Below are 24253 nucleotides of genomic sequence, written 5' to 3'. Positions count from 1 at the left end.
AATATTTGGAACACGTTCCTTTTCATCTTGGAGCTTTGTGAGTGTCAGGTAAACCACTTTTTTATTTATTTTTAAAGGTTGATTTTTTATAGCTTCTCCTTTTCTAATTTCTTTTCCTCTGTATACAGCTGACCACATGGTTTCATTCACCGAAACAGCTGATTGCGAAATTAGACAAATACTTTGACTTTGCCCCTGGCTTTGGTGGTTGCTGTACCTCTAAAGACTCCATTCACCTCGAATTACACGTCCCTCGAAATTGTGCGGAGAAGGAGCAGTGTAAGTCATTAGCCCTCCTAAATGAATGTGCGGCTGAGTAGCTAACAAAGGGATTAACACTTGACAGCAAAAGCGTTGCATGCTGAAGGAGCGGGTCACTGGGTGACTGCCTATTACACAGAAATAATTGCCACCCAATGCTGAGAGAAACCGATGTCCGCAGGCTGTGTTTACTGATGCATTTTCTCTCAAATCTTACCCCTCTGCTTAATCTGCCTTTGCACAAAGCGAGGCGGAGAGACGTTACTGGGCAGGGGATGGTGGAGAGCCGAGAGCTCGGGCAGCCAGAGCCAGTGTGGACTGGCTGGGGAGCTTGAAAATGGGTTATGGAAATGTAAGGTGGTTTGAAGCCAAAGGACATTCGGTAAGAACCGTCCTGCTGAACATAGGGCTTCCACCCCTGAACAAATCATGTACTTTTAAATTTTTAAAAATAGTGCTTTGCTTAATCCTCCATTGCTGCAGTATGGCATGCAGCTTTATACAAAAGGTTGTTTGTTTTGAGGTTATTTTTTCTTTAGATGTGTGTGTATATATATATATATATATATACACATAGTACAAATATTTGTCTTCTTCCCCTACCTAGCCTTTTCTTATTCAAAAGCACTTTATGAGTCAGGACAGTATCCACACTCCAATGAGCCTTTCGTAGATTAAGCTGTCCCCAGACAGCTAATATTTTACTTTTTAAGAATACAATTCTTATTCGTGGAGCTTAACAGATCTGTTAATTCTGTGGTCACTAAGAAAAAGTATCTATGGAGGATTTCAAAATGCAGTAAAAATTACTAGATACAATAGGAGGCTGGGTTAGGGGATAATGGTCATTGCTGTCACCATGGTGCTGTTAACAAATTACTGAATTGTGCTTGCTAAGACATGCCACCACATTAGCATAATGCAATATGGAAGATCTTTAGCAGTAAGAGTGATCTTACAGTTAGGAAAGATTTCGGGTAAGACTTCCTGCTGGAATAAATGCTCATCACTCTATTGAAGTCATTGCAGCTGTTATGATTCAAATGGGCCGAGATTTGTTCCTTTGTCTTGAAGCAGATAAGGACAAAGTAACAGCTACAATGATTGGGGAGCATTCAGCACATGTTTGGAGTTGAGCAGAAAGGGGCTTTATGTTGGGCTTCTGAGCAGGATGCATTTTTCTTTTGTGCTCTGCCTTGAACTAGTTGCAGGGCAAAACTTGTGTTCCAGTGCATGGCTGAAATAATTCCCAGGCAAGATCACACAGAGGATTTCCAGGTAAGCAGGGACTGGAGCTGGCTTCTGTTTGGCTGTTTTAACCTTGCCAACAATACGTACATGTTGGAAAACCTTTTGACCTATTTTGCAAGAAAGGGTGCCATTTTTCATAGCAAATTGGCTCAAGCAAAGTAATTTAACTGGACTATATATAGATAAGCTTTGACATCTTTAGACCAATTTAAAGACAGCAGATTTTAGTGCAGGCATTTTAAGTTATCTGATCAGCCACTGAGATGAAATACCATAAAGGTACATAACGAAGGCTGAGAAAAGGCACATAGCAGTGGGGTGGTGTTGTACACTGTGAAAAGGATGTTTATATCCAAACATCACACGCACAGTTGAGCGTGAATTCAAATTAGATCAACTTGAGCTTCAAACATATATTTATTAGATATGGGTAGAAACAACTATTTTTCAGTAGAGGAGTACTAATATCACAAAGGTTTTCCTCTGGTGAAATACGTTAACTTCTAAAAACCCAACCATGGCTAATATTTCAAAAAGGTTATTGAACAACAACATCTGAGCACAGGCGATGATACCATGATAGTCATCTCTGTTATTATCAATCTCTTATTTGGCTTGCTTGCTTTCTGCATCTTTAGTGGCATGTCAGTTTTGCCATGACATGCCCTGTAAAGATTTGTAACGAGTGAGGCTGAAGACATTAATCCATATTTACCCTACTGATGTTTGATATTTCATTCCAGTGCATTGGCAGAGCAGATGAGGTGAGCGCAGGTGCACAGCCACCACCTCCTCAGGGCATGCGGCCACTGAGCCAGCTGAACGACTGGTCCTTATGCAAACAGGAGCTCCTTCCACTGAGTGCAGTGGAGGTATTCGTACTAATGAGCAAAGGCTGGGGGAAAGGCCACAGAAGAAGTCATTATAGGAATAAAAGGAAATTTATGCATGAGGCAATGGGCATTCCACAGACCATCTTCCATTCACTATGGAATACTCTTTCCTCTTGTCTGATAAAATGATATCTGGTTAGTATATTTGCCTGGTTATTTAGTTCTCTGCATCACTTGGAGCAACATAATCTCTCTAATTGGTACACAGAATTTTTTCCAGCATGGTTAGAACAGCAGATTCTGTATCAAGATTCCTTCATGGTTGTTTTTGCTATCAGCTTCAGAAATCATGCAAAAGGAGTCTAATTTTGCGTTTGTTCATTCAGAGAGTTACCATATTTGCAGCCTTAGAAACAGTATTTAGGTCTACATAAGAAGGAAATAAAATGCCCTAATTAATTTTCTGCATCACTGAAATGGAGCTTCCATCAAATGGGAGAGGCAGGCATTGTGGATGTCAAAGCAAGCCACCCTAGAACCAGCCCTCCAGCGCTATTTGGGAGCAAAAGGTAAAATGAGACAGTAGATGACATGAAAATGCTAATTGTAAGAGGGGTTTGGATGAGATAAAAAATTTTTCTTCTAATCTCAGATAAATCTGAAGATTTCTTGTGTTCTCACCCCATCCCAAGTCATCATGCATTTTGTTTCTGAAAAATAGCTCTCTGTCTGTTTTGAGGCTTCAGGTAATAATAATCTGGCTGAAAAGACTCCTCTTGGTCCTTATTTTTTAAAACCCTTAAGGTTATTTCCTGGAGATAAGAGGGTGGTCCCTGCCTTCACAATGGCACTGATTTTTTAATTTTTTTTTAATGTATATAAACCCAACTTGATCTATTTGGTCTGGAGTAATTTTTAAAGGCTAGTTAGTAATCATCGCCTCAAAGATGTCCCTGTCTTTCAGAGCTGGACCTACAAATCCATCACTTGTCTGGAAAAGCTCTTGGTCAGAAACATGCTCCCAAAAGGGAGACTTGGAGATTAAGTAATAAGGCAAGCTTGCTAGAGGTAAAATAAGCAGGATTGTGTGATGTTTTGGTTTTTTTTGTTTGGTTTTTTTTTTTTTTTTTGCTATAAGCAGCTGTTTTAAAGTAGGGATGCTACTGACAAGATCAGTATTTCTCAACAGATTGCATTAGCAGTATTAGACTTCCTCATACTCTAACTACTTTAAATTCCTCAGGAGGCTTTTATCCCAGTAGGTCTAAAAGGTTTAGCAGCATTCATTAAGCATCATGACACCCCAGTTATTGCCTAAGAGAGCTTTCGATGCCCATAACATAGGGGTCATCCTGAAATACATCTAGTTGGTGAGAAAGGGACAGAAGGGGCTAAAGCACTAAAGTATCCTTCGTTCTAGGAGAGCAACAAGCATTATAAAGAAGTTAAGAAAAAATTCCTTTTCATAAGGATAAGACTGAAAGTGGTGAATCTGTAGAGCTTTGAAATAACAAGACGTAATAATGGTGGTCTTATTCTTAAAACATGTGCAAAGAAGATGCTTATGAAATATTATCTTTGTCACCAAAGGGGCAACAAAAGTGCCTGGCTTCACATGCAGCAAAGGTTTAAATTAGAGATTTGGAAAGGTTTCCTAATGAAAGGTGCTTAATCAGTGAACCTGGCTGCTAAGGAAAGCTGTACAATCCAAGTTATGAAGGACCAATTAGACTAACACCTGTCTGGAATGGGCACAGCAGATCCTGCTTCCATGCAGTGGAAACGGACTTAAAGCTACTCTCATACTGTGGTGCTTTTTTTTATGCACCAGAACCCCAGTTAGGACTGGAGATTTCATATTTGCTACACACATATACATCCTGAGACAGTATGCAAGTCCTCCAAGCTTGGCTGTGTGTGCTTTCAGTCTGTTTCACTTCCACAGTGCTAGCCAGTCTGGAAAAAAAAAAAAAAAATCATAAACTTAAATTATATGAGATCAAAGTCCTCTCATAAGGAAGTCATATGGATTAAAACTGATTTCATTATTCTGAGTAGAGCAACCTTCCCTTAGGAAAGAGGTGTCTTTTTCTTGACTCTGTTGAGCTGGTACCTCAGCTGACCTCAGTTAGAGAAGACTCTACCCCATAACCATCTTTTTTTTTTTTTTTTTTTTTTTTTGGGGGGGGGGGGGAGGGAGGGGAGGGCAGGTGTTCAAGGGTGAGGATCCTTGAGGAGAGAAGATATTTCCCTACAGTCTCAGTGAGGTATACAAAGATTCTTCTGGTTTCCTATGGATGCTGTGAATGCACTAACTTTGGATGGTTCCCTGCTCTGACAGATTTGGTTTCCTGGTGCATGGTATGAGACGTTGGACATGCTATTCACAGCTCTGGGTTCCCCTCTGAAAGCCAGGATCCTTCATGCCAAAGTCAGTGCTGCTTCCTAAGGTTCTAAATCCTTGAATTTAGTCTTAGTCATGAGTTGCAAGAATGATACCCAGCACTGTAAGTCAGCAGTATCCCCCAAATAAGATGGTAAAGCAGCTGTGTTGGCTCTAGAGCAGCTTAACTTCAGGCTTCTGAGTATGATGAATTATTGTTTAAGGAGATGTATTCATAATTCTGTTCCTTCCAAGCAGGTGGTTGGTATTTTGAGATCCCTGCTGTATCAGCACTATGTATATTTGGCACAGAAACTGCATGAATATTATAAATTCTATATTTAATTTGGTCTCATAAAGAAATCCTGTAAATCATAGTCATCCCATCAAACAAAACAGGAAATTGATATGGTGAGGTATTCAGTAACATTACTTCTTTTTGTCCCTAAAGGTTAGATAAAAAATTGTTGTTTCCTTAAGAAGGAGAAAAATGATGATAGAGTCAGGTATCTTTGATGTAGCTCTGTTTATCTGAAAACAACACAATATCCTAATTCTTAGTGCAGAAATCAGGTGATATGAGAAAGTACTTTTATATACAACACAAGCTTCCCCAAGCCAGCACTCAGCCAAAAAAGCTTTCTGTTTAGGCTTTCAGCAAGACCACAATGCCACTATTTATTCAGGTTGCGTCCTAAGCTTTCCTGCTTCTTTATATCTTCCTTGAAATATTTCTTCCTGTTCCTCTGTCGCATGTATTTTGGCAGAAAATATCACAGCATTTTTTGCTATAGAGTAGGTGGTGAAACTCCTTCATTTACTTTTGTGAATGTTAGGTGGCATTAAATGCGGGGGGGTGGGGGGTGGGGGGAGAGCTACTCTTGTTTCAGCCTACCAGGGCTGCGAAAATCCTAACGTGTTCTGCTTTTCCTGAATGAGAGAGAGTCCAATAGTTCTTTCCCTAAAGATAGACTCTGAGGCTATGGTAAAGGAATTATTCACAATAAATAGAAGTGAGACAGTTCAAACAGGTGTCTTACCTAATAAATACGGGCAAAATACACATACCAATGCAAGCAAAAGGAGATTTATATCTAGTTACCTTAAGCAGGTTGGAATCTGTACGTGACTAAAGCTGCTTTCATTTTTAGCATATTAGTTTGAGTTCTCCGCACCACTGGATTACAATGAAGTACTAGTTGCACCTATTTTATCTATAGTACATCTATTACATTAAATCAAAGAAGAGGTAAGAAAGACTTGTACGAAATGAATGCCATTCATTATTTAGCTGTATCTGGCAAACTGAATAAAGGGAGCAGGGGTTGATTTTGGCGTATGACCAGCTTTGGCATCTTTTGCCTGCAGAGTGCTCATTGTGGGAGAGAATAGTTCGCTACAAGGAACAACAGACAGGCCAGTGAGCCTTCTGAAACTCATGTATGACCACATTTTCTTGACAGGCTGCTTCAAGTGTTCTCTAGAGTTATTTGATCTGGTCCTCCAAACCCTATTCACACTGCTCTTACTGTGGAATTCATCACAGGCTATTTTATCTGGGTGAGAGCCGAGCATACACATGGGTTTGAGTCCATGCAGTGCATCTACAAATAGATTACTATACAAGGTCCCTGGCCTTGCTTATCAGAGTGGAACGGCTGGGGACTGGCCTTCTTGAGAGGCCAAGGTGATCGTGAAGCATCGCACCCCAGGCAATTGCAAGTCTCAGCATGCAATAGGCAAGACGTGCACTTGCTTGTCACAGGTCAGGGAAAGGTCCCATTTGTGATTGTTTGCAGATCTGTGTTGAAAAGCCTCTTTGATAGGAGTGGATTGTCCAGGTATGGCAAGAATGGTACTCGTGATAACATTTGAACATGACAGCTGTGTTGCACAGTACAACAGGGATGCTAAAGAAAGCCACTCATGTTAGCAGCTCCTGAGCTGAGTGTAAGGAAAACAACAGAGCTAAGGGTGATCTTCACTCCACCCGTCGAGGTAAACGATTGTCGCTGCCTCGGTTTTTACTCTCTATTGCAAATTAAAGCCAGTGACAAGGTGTGGTCATGTCTTTCCAAGATGCCTATTTCTCTCCTGTTCAGCAGCAAAGTGTACCTCATTTCCATAAATCTGCAGAAGCTTCAGGGAGAAAAAAGCAGTTGTGGAAGATAAAAAGGAAGCTGGTGAGAGCATGAGCAGAGGAAATGGTGGCTGCTGCTGGTTTCCAGTTTGCTCAGGGAAGTGGGAGATGGGTAGCACAATCTAAGAGATTAACATAGTTACAGTAATATATGTGGTTTACTGTTTTTTCCCTCTGGTCTAAAATGATCCAAGACAAAAATTGGCCAACAGCTCACTATGGGGAGCAGGAGTGGTGTTATATGTACCAAGGAGTTCACTGCACGTATGAATAACTGTAGAATTAAGTAATTGTGAATAGGATCCTTTGAGCATGAACAAAAGTTAAGGAGGGCTGAAGTATACTGGAAAGTCAACTGCTCAAATTCAATTTCACGTTTGTCTGTTATACAAAGAAAATGTATGCTGCTCACCAGAAAAGGGCCTGAGCTTTACCATTATAGAAGTCAAGAACTCACTCCACTGAAGTCACTAGCATAAGCTAACGAGGTGTGAACATACTTTCATAAACTAAACAATACCTGCACAAAGTTTACTGTTCATTTCAGGGGGACTATTTGTACAGCAAATTACTGCCCTGTATGAGCAAGTCTACGAGCATCCATGTTTCTGCTAAAATAAGATTACATGTCTATTAGACTACCCAAAAGTTACAACACTGCAATATACTGCATTACCATGCACTGAAGGTAGGTTCTTGGGAAATTACTCAATAGAAATTTGTAGGAGACCAATTTCCTCAGTAACAGCAAATCTCTCAAGCACTGCAGTTTAGGTGACGATTCAGCTCTTGGAGCAGAATCCATTTAACTTTGGATTTGGAAAGGACAGGGCTGGAAGTTAGGGAGCAGCAGATTTATGTGTCGCTGGATTGTAATGTGGAGGCTATTTTGCAAATAACCTGCTCTCCGAAACTGCTGACTGTAAGGTGCTTTAGGAATATTGACATTTTGCCACAAGTACAGAAAGCTCACAGTTAAGTCTTATCATCAGGTGACTTACCAACACTTTCCACTTCCATAAATGAAACAATCCCTGGTCCTCATAACAATTATCAGAACATCTTTCAGTTGTTATGCTACACAGCAGCAAGGAGAAGGATATTGATCTAGGCCTGTGCTCCATTTGCAAACCATATCTGTATCATGACTTATTGAGAGCTTTTCTGGGGAGAAAACAGAGGGTATGACATACTCTTAAACACTAAGAAAACAGCTTCATCTCAAAGAAAAAAAAACATCCTTTGAAGTAAAATGTTCAAAATTTCTTAAGAACAAGGAAGCACTATTTCATATTGCCGTCATAATAGGAGCTCAATCTAGGGGCAATCTCCCTTAAGAAAAACAAAACAAAAAAAATCACAAGAGGTCACTTCTACTCCAAAGAGGTTTATGTGTTTTGTGCATGGAGAACTCAACAGAGAGAGGCTGAGTTCTTCCCCTGTGAGTCAGAGCCCTTGCTGGCATCGGGAACTGACTCAAGATTTCCACAGTCTCTATTCAGTCCTGCCATCCTTTCTTCAAAAGCTAGGTCCAACAGGGGATCTGTAATGATGGTCTAGTCTCTATACCATTGATTTGGTAACTTTTCCAGTGCTGTAAAGCATTTACTCCTGACTTTGCCTCTTTGAAGGTAAGAGAACAACTAACAGGCAGCGCAGCATCCCCTGGGAGACCATCCTCTCTATTTTCTTTTCAGCCTTGCTCCTTCTCACAGCCAATTCTGTTGGTATTGGGTGGAAAGAACTGGCTATAAGCAGGGACAATGCTGTTACAGGTGAATTTAAAGAAGGGGGAAAAAAGTTTCACAGTGGGAAGTACTGCTGAGAAACCTGAGATCTGATACTACGTTCGCAGACCTCATGCCAACGTCCTTTTGAAATACTGCAAAGTACATGCTGCTCTGCAGCCACCAGCTCCATCAATGGCAAGTGGGCATCCACTGAGAACACGAAGTGCTGCCTGCCTTTTCTCAAAGGGTGATTTGTTCCACTAATCCAGAACATTTTAGTATTTTTATATTTGGTTTCTGTCTTGTCTTTTCATGTATGCAGCTATCAACGGCCAATCTGGGCTCTTTAACATCTCAGAGGTGGTTTAGTCTTACTGTTATTCTCCGTATCGCTGAACCTTCAAATCACAATTTCATTTGTTGCAGCATTTATTGCATTCAGTTGTCCTCTTTTTCTGAGCTTTAGAAAGTTGCTTCATTTCCTGAAACTCAGAGACAAAATCTACTCGGAAGGCCAGAGTCGTCCCTTGTGTTCTAAATACATAGGCAAAAAATATCAGCTAATTAGTGCTAAATTAAAATGCAAAAGGAATATCCATTATTTTTAGGTTATATGTATACACCACTTACTTCCTTTACTATTTCTGAAGAAAGATCAGCCACGGCATGCTGTTAGTACCACTGAGAATACTGAAAAAGCTGTCACAAAATGATGTCTTGATAAAACAAGATGACCTTTAAAGTTGAAGCTGTGGAAGCAAACCAGATAAAAATGTTTTCAAAACGCACACAAAAAGCTCTGCAATGAAAAGAAAGCTGATTATTCTCACATTCTTAATTATTTTAGGAGATTGATACAATTAAAATAGGTATTATTTTAAAACAGTGGGATTTCATACCATATTGGCTACATTATTCATTTTTGAATGGACTTTGATTTTCTTCCATTTACGAAGCAATGCTGATTTTTTTTTTATGCACACTTTTCATTTTACCACACATACTGTAAAGTTAGGATGAAAATTTTCGCAGCAGGAGTTGATTACTAACTGGTCACTTTAAACCATGTGGTCTTCCTTCCTTGTAATTAATGAGTGACTCTATATCCTTATCCATTTAAAAGGTTTCTAACAGCAGACAACAACTGGGGTGATTCATATTGCTCTTGAGTAATCTTGTTTGATAAAAATACCAGAATTAGCAAAGGGGCCATCCACTATCTCAAGGTTTCTGTACACAGAACCTCTTATGCATTAAAAAAAAATAATCAGGAAAATTCAAAAACATCTGCTAGCATCAGTTGTATTTTGTTCTCTTCAGATTCTGGTCCTGATTTTACAATTACATAGAGGCAGACTCAAGGGGTTTAAGCCAGGGTCAAAGTTGTACTATATTTTTGCATAATGCCTTATGGAACGAATTCCTAATCCCTGATTCTGACTGGGTGGGTCATCTGCCCTAAATATAATGAGTAATATTTAAATTAAAGCTTTGCTGATGCCAAAAAGAAATGAGCGACTGTGAGGATGAGCAGAGTTGGGGGGTGGGGGTGTGTGTGTATGTGTGACCTTTTCCAGTAATCCCAGTTTGGATCTATAGATTAAATCTATTCACTGAACAAACACATTATGTTAAAGAAAAAAAATCAGCCAGAAAATCCACAGCATCAGCATTACAGGGTTAAAGTTTGAATTGGGTTGTGGAAAAAAAAATATCAATGGGAGAGGGTCTATTATTAATTGAACTGAAATCCTGCTCATGGCTACAAATCTTGTGAAACATCCAGCTATGCTTTAAGCGTTAGTCACATTCAACAAGGCTTTCCTGGCTCATGTCAATTTAAAAGGCAGGGGAAGGGTAATGAAGTGACTGAAACGTGAAGTTAAGACCCGCATCTGTTGACAGCTGCAGAATTCTTGTGGCCAGGGAACTGAAGCAGGAAAAACTTACCCAGCATGTGCCATGGCAGGAAACAAATACGTTTTCACATGCACCCCACATTAGTTACTTTTGAAAGAAACTGGGATTGAATCACAAGTAATTTACCAGTCAAATATATCCAGTATATCCTACCTTCAAGTTCCATACTGCTGGCATGGAGATTTTCCTGGAAAAAATGTCATTTTGATATGCTTCAGATGATCTGCTGCAGAACTCAATCACCATATGCTTTCCAGATTCAGGGAGCTCCTTGGATGAAGTCCTCTTGCTTACTTTCTTTTTCCTGGAAGGATTTCTTCCCTGTTTTCTCCCTCTGAGCCCCATGGTACACCTTAAACTCCTGCTTGGCCAAATTAAGCTCACCAATGGGTTTGCAAGAGGGAGAAAGAGAGGTTGTTTATCTGAAAAAAAAAAAACAAAAACAGGAAAATCCTGGTTTCTCTGCTGCAGGGCAAGAGGGAGGTTTTTTCCTCCCATAAAACTGAACAAAAGTTTCCTTCTTACCTGGACAGGAATGGATCCCTGGTCCCTGGAGTCTCTATTTCTGCTGAGGCTTCTGTTTCTCAGGGCCACGCACAAAGTCCTTTCCTTGCCTGTCCAGGAGACTGAAGGTTAGAGCAAACTTCCCACGCAAGTGGGGTCTGCATGCAATGCCATCTATTTTACTCGGAAAAGGGGATTTGAGATTTCTAGCCCCAAAGTCTCAGTGGTTCCCACAACCCTTTGAGTGTGGGCTAATGGCAGCCTTGCAGGTAAACAAAATTTAATCTTTCTTGAAAGGATGGATTTTCCAGCTTGGATTGCTTTCTTTGCCCCATTCTACTTCTGTCTGTGTTTAATAACAAAGGGAAAACAAAGAGAGGGAGCTATCTGGAGAATTTGATATTGGGATAATTTTTTTATGGTCTTCAGGTTAGTCAAATAAAGACACCAATGTTAAAACCAGGGGAAAATATTTGATGAATACACACAGGTTTCCAAAGCAAATGTCTCAAGTACAATCCCAGATTTTTTTACAGAGGGTCTGATTTTGAGAGGTATGGCAAGCTCTTCATATCCCTTTCCAATATAAGTTTAAAGTGAAGGAGTCTAATGAATAACACTGAGAGAAGATTAACTCTTTGATGTTAAAACTCTGATTAACTCTTCCTGTGTGGGGAAGTACAGTTTATGTTGTCATAGAGAAAAGTAAGTAATGTTAAGAAGATAATTGTTCTTAACATCATTACCAGGGAGCTCTAGAAATACTTCACAAGAAATGGTTCTCGACAAGGATGCTGCTTTGAATTAATAAACCAGGAAAAGATTTTCATAGGCATTTTCTGACACACAGTCTCACTAAAACACCCTCAGACTTCTTTGATAGCCATAACCCATATAAATAAGTAATACATATTTTCTTTATCTCAAAGCTGATTGTATATTGCACACAAATCATCCTGGAAACTAGACTGGTACCTACTCGGATAAATGTATTTTTTGATCTATGTAGCTTAGCGGTTCATACAGCTCGATATTCTTTACAAAACTATCATTCATTTAGCTGAAGTAACAGCTTCTTCTCTTTTGACATCACTGCCTGTTCACTATGCTATCCTATCAAACTGACTGACGAGTGCAGTCTCTTGGTCTTATATATTGGAAGAAAATAAATGGTTGCCTACGCATAAAGAAGGAAAGGAAATGTTCTGCTTGAGGGTTATTTTTTCCTGGTTGAATAACCATCCACTTTCAAGGTGTGCTTACAAGTAAGCGCAGACTGTGCTTTGCAGAGGGTTGTAGGATTTGGTCTGCCATGGATGCAGGAAGAGGCAATGATTATTTGCCACCTGGCAGCACTCATTTCCCATTTCAGCTTCATCCAAAGGCAGCACTGTGTCTCCCAGGACAGCCCAGGTCAAGCAGATTAGTGGGCAATGTGGGTGGATTTTAAACTCTGAACGCCTCTCTCCAGAAATAAGCCACTGCTGTTCATCAGAAATGTATAGAATATATTAAACATAAATAAATACACTCTTCCTACAAAACAGGACATGTCTTCCTATCTCTGCCTCTCTGAGCACATTGCCTGTGTGCTGTGGCTCTCGGTGTGTTCAGTTAGTGGTGGTGGTGTGTTTCTGCATTTGGACTGTATGGCTAAATTTCAGCCCATATGTTACAACAAGGCCATTGAAGGCAATTTGGAAAGACACTTTAATTAAACAGCACAGTTGGCTAGCTAGGAAATTCAACATTGTGACTTAAAATCACAGTATGAGTCAATCTGGAAAGGTAGTTTTGTCTGGGGGAGCTCAAGACGTGTTTGATTTTGATAGCTGAATTAAGCATGCAAAATATAGAACCCATATGCATAGGGTCATGTTTAAAAGAACTTACCTGTAGGAGGCAAACTTCAATTTTGGTTGCAGACCATCCACAGATATGTTCTGGAGGAAGACATTATATGTCTGCATATAATTACATATAGCAAACCTGATGAGATCATTGATGTGAACTCCGATTCACATCACCTTGAATTGCTCAAATAGAAAACCCAAAAGAACAGCTTCCAATGCAATTTGCTGCTGAATGTACATCAGATAATGCATAAACTGGCTGAAACGAGGCCAAAAGTTTATGGAAGATTTAGATCTTTGACATTCTGTTCAACATAGGTGGCAGAGTAATCCAGCGAAATGCTGCAATGCAATCTCTCTTCATTGCTGAGGACCTGCAGAAAAGGAACAAACAAATGTAAACTACAAGCCTAACTACACTACTGCTTCTCTTAGGATTGCAATAATTAGGCCAGTCCAGGTCATGAATGAAAGCTGTAAGTCATCTTCTGCAAAATAATGGGTCATCAGGTCAAGCCCAATAAGCATTAATGCACAGAAATTTTCTACTACCTCACATCCAAATGAAGATGATGGCTGAATTGCAACTGCAATTCAGAGGAACACAGAAAACAAACCGTTCCCTCACTGACAATGAAAGGAAAGAAAAACTGTAAAAACACAGGGGGCACTGGCTTTGAAAAAATATGGTTGTTCTTGTCAGCTTCATTCGACTTAATCTTTTGGCCTCATCTTCACAAGGAGAGGTTAGAATCAGCACCCACTAGCACTCCCTGGCAGTGGTGCTCAGCCTTCTTTTGGGCTATCTCTTATTGCAGTCACTGAGTAATACCTTAGTTCTGTTAAATGCTTTCATTTGTTCAAAGGGAAAAGAAAAGCACAATAGGGACTATTACAGAAGTATCCTGGAGTGATATTTTATCCTTCTTCTGTCATGAGTTGAGAGGCAAAAGAACAAGAAAAAAAGAGAAATGAGCCATAAAAAAATGAGCAAAAGATGACACTTGGATCATTGCATGTCAGAAATGCCATACAAGACCAGAATATTGTCTTCAGTCAGCAATGACATCGGTATGTCAATGTCTTCACCATTGTTTTACTGGGTCCATCAGAGCTAACTGGACACAGCACTACTCAACTATCACCTGTCAATCACATTCTAAAAATAAAGTTCACCTGTCATCAAGTTATTGGAATCCTTGACTATTTTATATGCTGGCCACCCTGTCACTTTAATCCCCTGCATCACTCCTGTGTGAGACAAGGATTTCAGGTAAGATGCAACTGAGATGTAGTGAACCCCAGGGACCGGATAACTCAGGGAGTTTTGGTAATAACTGTAACAAATATACAGTGAAATAGTGGAAAGGAAGATTTAACCAGCACACACTAACATGGGTTTTTATCTATACTGGTTTCCTGCTTTGACATGTCCTTTACCAAAATCCTCTTGCCGTTTGCAGAATATGTTCTCAACATTTTTACCTCATCCTTCTAGATTCCAGCTGGGATCAAATACCGAGGTTCTCAATGTAGCAGCCTCACATATAAAAACTTGCCAGTTTCTGAAAAAAAAAAACCACCAACAAACAAAAAAACCCCAAAAAACCAAAAAAACAACAACCCAAAAACAACCCAAACACAAAACCACCAAAACACCCCAACAAAAACCCCACAGTCTGGATAAGGGTTTTTTTTTTCCTTTTTTTTCCTTTTTTTTTTTTTTTTTTTTCTGTGTTATAGCTATTATCAACCTGTAGCAAGAGAGAAATTGTATGAATATTGTACAGTGACCTTGGTATCAGACACTGGCTTGCAAAGTGCTGATGAGTTGATGGGAACTTACCAAGGGATATCGGACTCAGGGAGCAAAGGTGGAAGCTAAGAGTAGCTGAAAGGGAAAAAGCTCCTCTTTGAAGCTTGCAGCAGCTCCAAGGAGGAGAGACTGATGGATGACTATTTGCATTATTTTGGGGGAATTCCCTTGGGATTTTGGTTGTATGGGGCCGGTTTAAATGGTGCCGGCATGCTCCCTTCTCATTCCTTCCTTTTGGAGGAACCAAGCTCAGCTGACTCCTGCTGGAACTCAGGTCCCACAGCAGTTTGTCACAAACCCCAAAGCACCCACAGACACCTGCAGAAAAGACACTTGTTATATCCAGCCAAAGGCAAATAGCGTAGATAATCTTGCCAGAAGCAAAGTTCTTGCTAATTCTCCTATTTCACTCCACACATTATTAAACATAAAATACCAGCACAGCACAAAGCTCACAAAAGAACAACACAACACATTTCTAAGATGCTGGGAAAAAAAGGCTTTAGGTTCACTTAAATTACTCAATTCCTGAAGGAGATGCAGCATGTACTTCTGTCTCTCTGCATACTTACGTTATTTCTATCTCTTGTGCCCTTGGTGCGGTATTCAAGCAAGGTAGCAGAAGGTTCATCTGAAAGGCACGGAAGTTTTGCATTCAAATTTTCCTTCAATATAAATTTGTGAGACTGAGTCTTTGAACACACCCAGTTGCCTGGATTTATTATTTTTTTTTAACTCTGATGTCTTGCTTTCTTCTTTATCTTCTCTACAACAGCTGGCAGCAATACTGCCAGATGCCACCAAAGTCTACAGAGCATTAAAAACAGGCTAGCCCTAACCCTGGGCTTGAAAGAGTGATGATGTCTCAGCAGCCAGAGGACACAGAGGAAATGAGTGAGACAGAAGGAGCTTGTCAGAGAGTTACAACTTCAAACTAACAAAATAACAAACCTGAGATTCAAAACGTAGCTTGGTAGCTCCAACAACGAGCAGATGCACACACAATTTTTTTTTAGTTACTGTTCTTTGGTGGCAATTAATTTTCTTAAACAATTCTTGGACTTCACACGTGACTTTGCAGAATATGTCTGAATTGTATAGTCAAGGATGAAAATGGGTCTGGAGGTGTCACGCACAGACAAATCCTTTTCTGAAGTCAGATACAGGCACAATCTTCTTCCTTACTAATGGTTAAAGGCAAAAGTGTGTTATTTTGATGAAGAATGTCTGGCAGACATCCATTTCCACACTGGATACGTCTCACCTGTCTGGTGAGGTTAAAGCATGCTGGCCCTACAGTCAGTAACATCCAGGGTGATGCAGATGCACAGGTATGTCCTCTTTTAATCAACCACCTCCATGACTATGCATCCTTATGCCTTCTCTGCTTCATCAAAAGCTGGTGTGGTTACACCTGTTTGTGGCAACAATATGATACAGCAGATTTTCTGGCAGCTGATTCACAGTGATGGTTCATTTGTACTCCAGAAGTTTCTGGAAACTTCCACAGGCTTGTGGTGGAGTTACTGTTTTTGATCCCCTCTCTGAGCTGCATCTCGTGGTGTACCATTGAAGCCAAGTGGCCTGAAAGTTAGCAGAGGATTATTTCCAGGGTATTGGCTATTCACCGAGAGTTGAAGCTGAGGCAGTGGCTACTGAGAAGCCAGCTGGAACAGAAATGGTAAGGAGCCGAAGCCAAAGCAATCCAAGCCAACAGGTTCACTAGAAGCCAGCGAGAGCAGTCTCTGAGGACTTCCCTACTGCACATAAGTTTGGAGCTCAAAAAAGGAGAAGAGGATCTCAAGGGACATGAATCAGACTAGCTGAGCAACACCGGGAACTTGAACATTGCTGCAAAGCCAAACTTCTTTGCCTTACCATATCCAAAGCTTATTAAAGCAACATACTGCAAAATGGCAGAGAAACAAAGTCTGATCCAAATCAATATTTAGAAGAAGCAGTCGACAAAGAGCATAATATATATGCCAAAATCCTCTCAGGAACAGAGTAATTTTGTGCAGACATTCCTGAATAGGAGATACATTCATAAATATGTCTTGTTATGGGGTTTCAGAACAGCATGGGAACTCCTTACTGAATTAGTTTCCAGGCACAACTCAACCCTCTCCTTTTTCTCCTTCTCCCCCTATGCCCAGTTAAGAGCAGCCAAACCTCCTCAGTCTCTCCAGAGGGGTTAATTCATTCATCAGTGTTAATGCAGACACTGGGATTGCCCTGAGAGTTTCCAAGGTAGAAAGAGAAAGTGGAAATAAAAAGCAGCTCCTTGCATGATTTGTGAAACATGCAAAATACAATAGCAATAAAAATAGTAATGAGCTCATTACAATAGAAATTGTCTCATTAGCAGTGCAAATGCCAATCATACACGTGGCCAGGTTTCTGATGGTGCAGGGAGTCCTTTAAACACTGTCCTTTCCTGCTCCAGCAACACAAGTCCTATTTAAAACCGTGTAACCCTTCCAGTCCTTGGCCTCCTGTCCCTCCCTTTGCTCCCCCAAAGGTCACCGTGCAGTACATAACGCCTGGCACCATCACATGCGGGGGTCGGATGCCCGGCTGAGGTAGCGCACAGCCCCTGCACCGCTGCGGCAGGCATCGGTCCTTCCCGTACAGGCTTTCCCTGCCACAGGAGGAGGAGGGCTCTATTTGCTGGCCAGAAATGTCTTGAGCATACAATGGGAAAAGGACTTTGGAAGTATTTTAAGTAGGAGGGAAACAGTTTTCATCAACATGCTGCTAATGAATTCAGGGCATTCACAGATGAACAGTAAGAATGGGGGTTGCAGCTTCAGAGGTTTTTGGCCAATGCATTGGAGCAGAGCATACAGACAGTGCATGTCCTGCTGCTTGAGACATACCTCTCAGGAAAATGCAACAGACGATGGCATCTGCCTGTGGCTGGAGCACAGCTCCATTTCTCCTCTTCACTACAGCCAGATGGTGTGGTTTCTTTGTTTCGTAAGTTTCAGGCAGAAATATCACCTTAGCTGAGAACGTGCTGGCCGGTAGTCATACTGGGTGAGAAAGAGCAGTTAGTAGATGGGAGAGAATAGGGGCAGGCACTGAGAAAAGGGGTGGGAACGGCATCACTCTGGGGGCCTGGGAGCCTCCTGCAGAGGAAATGCAGTCACTCCAGTTCTGGTTACTCCTAGATTCCTAGTATTGAGCAGGGAAAGAGCATGCTCAAGCTCTGCAAAACATTCTGTGTGGATATTAATCGAAAAGAAAGAGTCCATTTAAGTCTTTTTCTATTAAGCGTCTACCTATGCATCACCTGAAAAATAGAGCTGAGCTCCTTGTATTTACCTGTGTACATGAGAAGATGCTTACTATCTTCATTTTATAGATCAGAAATTATAGCAAAAAATGTAGAGCAAAATCAACAACAGGACTCAGCGGGCTCTTGGCTGGAGGTCCCAGAAGGAGTTCCACGCCTTTCTCTGGGCAGCAACGAGGCTGACACACAGCCTTTTCTGCTGGCTACCTTCCACAGTTCTTAGTCTTACTAACAGCCTCTCATGGCTCACTCTTTTTCTCATCACACATTTATATGCCTCAGGGATCAGACTCCACAGGCCCTAGATTTTAGAGGACCTCAAACAGCAGATGGTGCAGCACCACAGTCCCTCCACACATGAACATCTCTGGCATTCCCACGATCGTGCAAAAGCCTGCAGCAGAGCACGGAGTTAAGCCTTTGCCCCTGCAGGCCAGGCTGTGTTGTAAATGCCAACCAGTACCCCCATATACAAAATTCTTTTTTCATTTGTAATCTAGGCTACCAGAAACGTACAACTCCATCAAGATCTGCAAGGTAATAATGAGCCACCCTCTTCAAAACTGTACTTAAGGTTGGAAGTGATTAAAGATGCTCTAGCCTGCAATTACCTATTACTCACTGGTGCTCTAAACGGTTCATTTTTCACATCATTCCAGGAAGTTGTAACTTCTTAAAGCAATGTTTCTGGTAATTATGGGAAAGCAGCAACAGCAGCCACTGAGCATTATCTAATGCTGCAGCAGTCAGAAATGCTGCCTTCTGCAGATGATATAATGTGTGCAGGGATGTGACAAAGAGGGACTGCTTGGCATCTCATTGCTTAGGACTGCTGATGGCTCACCAGAACTTCATTTTGGAGAAAAGCTGGACTTGGGAAGGCTTAACCCTGCTTGGTCCACATTTCTGAGACCAGCTTTGGAATCAGGACAAGGGAGCTCCTGGTATAGTTCAGAAACACAGCACTCCCTTTTGCTGGGTCTGGGTTAAAATCCTGCCTCTCCAAAGCTGGCCTAGGAATAAGAAAAGGCTTTTAGCAATGTATTTTTAGGATCTCTACTTTTTAATTTTGAAATGTAGTTGAAGTAGCTACGACAGACACATCTGACCACTAAACCTCAACAATCTCCCTTCACCTTTACGGCCTTTACTCTGTTAATGTTTTTTATTTACCAGTTTTAGTTTTCAGGCATTTAAATGAGACCTGGTTTTCTTATTGCAAAAGTAGTGCTGCTTTGGTCTGATAAATGTATTAAAGAGATACCACAATGCTTAAATAAAAATAGAAATATAAATAAATAATAATAATAATAAAATATCCCAGGCATTTGAGACAACCACTCCATAGCAGATGCTGTAATTGCAGGATCAAACGCTGTGGTGCCTGGCTGCCTCCGTGCATAACCCAGGGCAGGGAACGAACCCTAACGATGACTATATTGAGCTCAACAGTTTGTGACAGTGAAGAACAAATTTTATGGGCTCCTCTGGCTGGAAGGTGCCTCGCTTTAGAGACATACCTATGATATACAAAGCATTAGGTTTATGTCTGCTCTGGTGAACCAACTTTTGGTGGTTTCACTTTTGCTTCCCGTTGTGCTGCGCAGCTTGTCACCAGGATGTCCTCACCCCACTGCTCCTCAGGCTGCTGTCAGCTCTGGCACAGCATGATGGGGCCATACCTCCTGAAACAAGAAAGAGAAGGAGAGAAAAAGGAGCAGTGAGTGCTAGCAGACCAAAGGTGGGCTGGTGCACCAGGGCTCCAGGCTCTGCTCACTGCACCTGGGTGCAGCTGGGCTGCAGCATGTCTCTGCATTTCTGATGAAGACAGCCCTATGCTTCATCAAGACAGCTGTCACACATGGCCATTCGGTGCCTTTCACTACTTTGGCTATGAAGCTGAAAGCACAGAAAGAAATGAATTATTTACTGCTGGTTCTGCTACACATTTTGACTTGGAAAGAAAAATGTTCAGACACGTTCCCATTGCATGTCCAGACTCAGCACCGAGCTCTAGCTCGCTCTTCCTTGTATCGCCTCCTGTGATGTTTTCTCACTCATTTGTTTGCCCTCCGTTATACTTCCCAAATACGATGTAATCAGGTGTGCTTCCAGGTCCGAATTCATATCTTGCCTTATACGTGCCTCTGGCTTGGAAAGTGGCGTGATGCTGCATTTCAGTTTGGAAGAGGATATTGTTTTACACAAATGTTATTTCACCCTTAAACAGAAGGCAGTGATCACAGCTGCTGAGTTTGTGAATTTTATCTTAATAAAAATAACAACAATAATTTTTACCTATTTGGAAAGTACTGTGCACATACAACACCGTATAAACAGTAAATGACACTATTGCTAATAACTACCCCTGTTACTAGTGACAGAAACTTATCTCAATAATAATGATAAGCTTTCCTAAATTACTTCAGCTCATTTAATCTCAAGAGGTCATCTCAATAATAAGGGAAAAGATACTAGAAGTAGATATAGAAAAAAAAAATACGCATAAGGATCATGGAAGCACTGTATGTCTTCCTGCATGATAACTGGTGAACAAAATAAACGTGCCTTCTTGCTCAAGTACGTGTCTGGAAAAAAAAACACCTAACAAAGCCTAACTTATACATGATGTATTTATGCAAGGAAAAAAGCTAGAAAGGCAAGGGTGTACCTTGGCTTTACAGGGACCTTGAGCTGCCCAGCTGGTGGCACGGCAGCCTGCAGGCTCCTACGAGCGGCACCGGTACCTGCCTGTGAGTTTGGGCAGGCAACAAGTTTCCAGTTCAAGAGCAGCATCCCAGTGCTGGCTAGGTCCTGTGCTGCAGAGGCACCAAACCTGGCAGAAATGGGTTTACCAGTGAGGGGATGGTGATGTCTGGAGCTGCCCCACATTTCAGGCACAGCTGACAGCATGGCCCCTTGCAGCAGTGGCGGGTCTCCCTTCCCATGCCCAGTCTGAAGCTGCCTCTTGTTCCCCCTGCTCATACAGGTCAGTTGGAGACCTCTGCCTTCAAAACAGAAAAAAGACAGCTGAGAACACAAGTTAGCAAAAGGAAATGAAGGAACAGCAACTACCAGATGATTAATGCTACCCATATGAACCTTGCTGACAGCTCAGAGCCTGGGCGCCTCTGCTGAAACAGATTGACTTCATCTCTTGAGACACAGGAACTAAAGAAAAAGAAGCTGCCCGCTGGGGAATGTCTAAATCCACAGAAGAGCGATGAGCATGTTTAGGCTGAAGGAACTGGTTGGAGAAAATTTCTGTCAACCTTTGCCACTTTATCTGGGTGCTTAACATCCCCTCAGCTCAGCGTGCAGATTTTGGGCTACCAGCATCCCATCTATTGGCTGAAAAGTCAAAGGCAGCAGCACATGAATTGATCCTCATTTCCGCCCCCCCCCCCCCCCCCCCCCCAAGTAGTTTGGAAACATTTCCTGAGTTGTATTTTTCTACCCCGACCTATATTTCTGGTGATGATTCATTTTTCTTTTCCTTTTTATTTTTTTTCCCCCTTCTCTCAAAGGATGGCATGCTGCAGCAGCTCTGCCTTGACTGGGGTTTCGCACTCTCACTGGTGGCCAAAAGGCAGCATCCCTGGGGGCAAATTGCTTCTGGACCACTGGCCTCCCATTTTGCTTCAGAGTCAGGTGATGCTCTGGAAACTTCAAAGGCATAAAGAAAAGTCAAATACACATTGAAATACTTTTTGCACAAGTGCACGTGGACATTGGACATGCCGAGTTTTATATCAGGGATTTACGGCTTATTTATTCACATCATAAAAAAGCTTCCTAGCAGCAGCAATCACTCATGGGTTAGCCCTGGTGTGAAACTTCCCACAAGAAATAAATGAGGGCTTTCTCCAGGCCTTGGGGTTACAACAGGAATCTGCATCCTGCCTTGCCTGAGAGCACTGGACTCAGATTTTAAAGTGATCTGAAATAAAGGTCCTGTACTCTGCCGCCACGTGGCTTTGCCTGTCGTGCCTGCAGCCCAACAAGCACTTTTATAAGCAAGGGACTGTTTTCACTCCATGTGGCCAGGGCACATGCACCCAAGCAGAGAGACAGAAAATTAATTTTATTGCCTATAATATTTCCTTCCCACGTTACACTCCCATTTCACTCTCCTGAAGAAGTTACAACTCTGGTATTGTCTCAAAACACTTGAGAATAGCAGGATTTTAAGGCCTGATTCCTAACTCGCAGCAACATCAAAGGAGAAGCCCCCGTTTGCTGCAGTTCTTTTTCTCATCTTTACATTTGGGGTCTGGCCACAGCTGATTTTCTGATAAGCAAAACACCCACAGCCCAAGCAGGCCGACTTCAGTGGCATCCTATTGGGCTGAAGCAGAAAGACTTGCACAACTTCTTCTAATGACTCATATTTTAGGGAGGAGGAACATCACCTCTAGGAATTGAGATTTATTGGATACTCTAATCCAGAAGAGATAAAAGCACTTACTAATTACTACTGGGTTTTGTTTCTTTGAAGAATTGGGTTAAATCTCTTTTGAAAGTAGATGGCTGTTTGTGCTCGTTAGATGTATAATTTAATTTGTTTAGGACTTTTTCCTGTTTTAGGGTTTTGTTCTAATGATATCCATGCTTTTCCTCCTCTTCTTTCCCTCTCTTTTCTCCCCAAAGATATGAACTTTTTGTTCACTTTAGATTTCTTTTCTCTAAGTTAACAATGAGCATCCCCAAGTTGACACATCTTCTTAGGGGCCTTCTTTTTTCTTCTGTTTTCCCCCACTTGAAAATTCATTCAAAAAACAAACAAAACAAAAAAAAGTGGTGGTGGTGCTTCTCTTGCTTGCTTATTTGATAATTATGAGATTTATTTGTTCATGGATATTTCCTGACTGAAATCTATACTCATGCTACACTGGAGAGGGAACTCAAAACATCTACTTTAGAAAAGAAAAAAATTAAAATTGTTATATTATAATTTATCTGCCAACCACTACTATGCAACATTACAGAAGCAGAGGAAATTGGGCTGTCATTTAATTCATACTTCTTCCCCAAGTCAGGAAAAACTCTGCCTACATCATTCCTGACAGATGTTTTTCTAACCTGTTCTTAAAAACCTCCAGTGACATCAGATGCACAACCTCCCATGGCATTTCTATTAATATTCAACTGTCCCCACAGTTGGAAAGTTTTTCCTAATGTTTAACCTAAATTTCCTGGGAGGCAGTTTAAGCCTGTGACTCCTCATCCTGTTCACATATATTTGATCTTGTTAAGTCTATCCAGCTGAGGGAAATGGTCCAGCTGAACTCCCAGGAGCTTTCTGCACTTGTGTTCCTCTGCAAATATAAACTAATTTTGAAAACCCCATCACTGAGTGCTATGCCCAAAATTCAAATAGAGACCAGCCACTGAGTGCTATGCCCAAAATTCAAATAGAGACCAGCTGTTTGCCCTGCCCATGCCTGACATCTGTTGAGATTTTTGCTGCAGGCAGACGCTTATAAATCACACACTGCACTTATTTGTGCAACTCCACTCCCCTTCCGCGCCACCACGTAGCACAACAATGTTCTTTGCTCCTGCTCTGGGTCACACACTGAGCTATTTCAGTATTGACCAGTTACTTTTGCATTGAGCACACTAATATTTGGATGATGTATTATAAAGGAACTCTTACCCCCACCCTGAAAACACCACCCAAAAATAAGTAATACCTCTAGTTTGCTATACAAATAAAGAAACACTTTGATTAACTCTCCTGTTTCTTATCCATAGGATGGGAATATACACACTGCTAGTGATTCATAGATGCTCTCATGGTTCTATAAATGAAGACTGTCACAGTCAGTTTTGCCACTGGCCTGGTAGGCTCATTTGGGTCAGCCAATTAACCCTTCTTTTACCTGACTTCTTATGTTAAAGGGAATGATTTAAAAAAGGATATATTTGGGAGATGTATGCCTGAGCTGTGCTCTGCTATATTATTCTCAGGTCTAGTGATTGCCATGTGAGTCTAGTGCTGCAAAACACTGCGTAAGTTGTAGCAGCTCAAAGCTTCACGGCCAAGCAGCCAAAACAGTTTCTTACCTAAGGCAAGAGGGCTTACACTTCTGGCAGCCACTGGTGCCCCTGAGCCGGTGCCCCCCAGCCCCTTTCTGAGGCTGCAGCCGCAGCAGCATTGGTTTTCCAGGGCTCTTCCACAGTAAAGCAGGCATCTGCTCACCGGGGCAGAAAGCAGCTGCGTCACAGCTATTTTGCTGCTCCCAGCAGTTGCTGTAATTT

General features: G+C 41.5%; 1 long non-coding RNA gene across 6 annotated transcripts in view; it reads right to left on the bottom strand.

Moving 5' to 3' along the window:
* Positions 1–278: 278 nt before the first annotated feature.
* LOC308061881 overlaps positions 279–24253 on the bottom strand; it is a 49763-nt gene continuing 25788 nt past the window's right edge. Inside the window, exons 2-5 of one of the 6 annotated variants that reach the window (XR_013927382.1) lie at positions 11044–21236; positions 10672–10940; positions 9229–9347; positions 279–8032 (exon numbers count right to left, since the gene is read on the bottom strand). This is a non-coding gene — a long non-coding RNA (uncharacterized lncRNA). Of the gene's footprint in view, positions 10941–11043; positions 21237–24253 lie in introns of all 6 variants that reach the window. The other 5 variants (XR_013927384.1, XR_013927380.1, XR_013927381.1 and 2 more) reach the window with 5 other exon arrangements.

The sequence above is a fragment of the Falco punctatus genome (genome assembly GCF_963210335.1).
Source record: "Falco punctatus genome assembly, chromosome: 4".
Taxonomy (NCBI): Eukaryota; Metazoa; Chordata; class Aves; order Falconiformes; family Falconidae; genus Falco; species Falco punctatus.
Note: the sequence above shows the minus strand (reverse complement) of the source record. Positions and strands in the feature narration are given on the sequence as shown.